Source organism: Pipistrellus hanaki (assembly GCF_964339955.1).
Source record: "Pipistrellus hanaki genome assembly, chromosome: 1".
Taxonomy (NCBI): domain Eukaryota; kingdom Metazoa; phylum Chordata; class Mammalia; order Chiroptera; family Vespertilionidae; genus Pipistrellus; species Pipistrellus hanaki.
In genome coordinates, this window is record NC_140503.1 from 74,773,251 (window position 1) to 74,774,385 (window position 1,135).

The 1,135-nt window shown below is 54.5% G+C and overlaps 1 pseudogene across 1 annotated transcript; it reads right to left on the reverse strand.

The window, feature by feature from the left end:
* Positions 1 to 408: 408 nt before the first annotated feature.
* LOC311628542 (jun dimerization protein 2-like) lies at positions 409 to 899 on the reverse strand (annotated as a pseudogene). The gene has a single exon. The product of its transcript is annotated as a jun dimerization protein 2-like (transcript).
* Between the last annotated feature and the right edge of the window lie 236 nt (positions 900 to 1,135).

The window sequence follows — 1,135 nt, forward strand, 5'->3', positions numbered from 1 at the left end:
GCCTAATTTTGGTTAAAACTCATGGTTTTATCTGGCTGCTCAGAGGACCTTTGAGTGGGTGCCCTGGCAAAGAGGTCGGAGAAGTGCCCACAGCTGCCTGGTTGGGCATCTCTCGGGCCCAGAGCTTCTGTCCTACCTCCTGAAAGCCTGGCCCCAAGTAGAACAGGGTCCCCTCAGGACTACTTTGATCTCAGCACTTGGTCCTGGGTTTCATCACTCTGGGTTTCCTCAGTCTGGGTTTCCTCCCCTCGTGCAGCTGATCTGAGTTTCACAAAAAAGCCTGGCAGATGATGGCTTTGCTGAGCCTCATTGAAGAGATTTTCATGCAGCAAGGAAGAGCCCTCTGGACCCTCCTTCTCCTTTTCCTCATCTCCTGCTCCTCCTCAACTTCCCCCTCCCAGCCCATGGTCACTTCTTCTCCAGCTGCTCCAGCAGTGGGTTGCCTTCTGAGTTGGGCGTCTTAATGCTGTGGGTCCTGCCTATGTAGGTTGGGTGATGCTGGTTGAACATCAGGATGAGCTGCAGCCACTCCTGCTTCAGCTTCTCCATCTGGGTTTTTAGCTCCGCATTCATGAGCTCCTGCAACTCAGATTCCTGCTACAGAAACTCCTTCTGCTCCTTCTTCTTGCTCAAGTATAGGGCTGCCACCACTCGGTTTTTTCCCCATCGCCTTTTCCTTTGCTTCTCTTCCCGACTTAGCTCACTTTTCACAGTCTGAAGCCTCTTGCCCACTTTCACCTCCAGGAAGTGCAAAGGAGCAATCATAGCCTTAATGTTGTGGATGTCAGCTATTTTAGCTCCTCTATAGTCAGGAACAAGCTGGGGAGTCCAGTCAGGGTGCCGAGCCCTGGCAGATAGCCCGCAGTCATAGAAAAGTTCAAGATCTGCCCAGGCCTCATAGCAAGAGGAATGGCAGTCCAGCCCTGCAGAAGCCATGGGTAGAGGCTGCGACCCTGGGACCTGGGCCAGGCTGCAGGCGTCATGCCTGCTCAGGAGCCACGGTGGCACCAACCTCACCCTGCAGCATTCACCACCACCAGTGCCTCCTGTCGCAGCCACTGAACGTCTCTCCTGCAGGCTGTGGCTGGCGATCTGGGTCTCCTTCTTTGTGACCATGGATTGGGGAGCTCTGCCT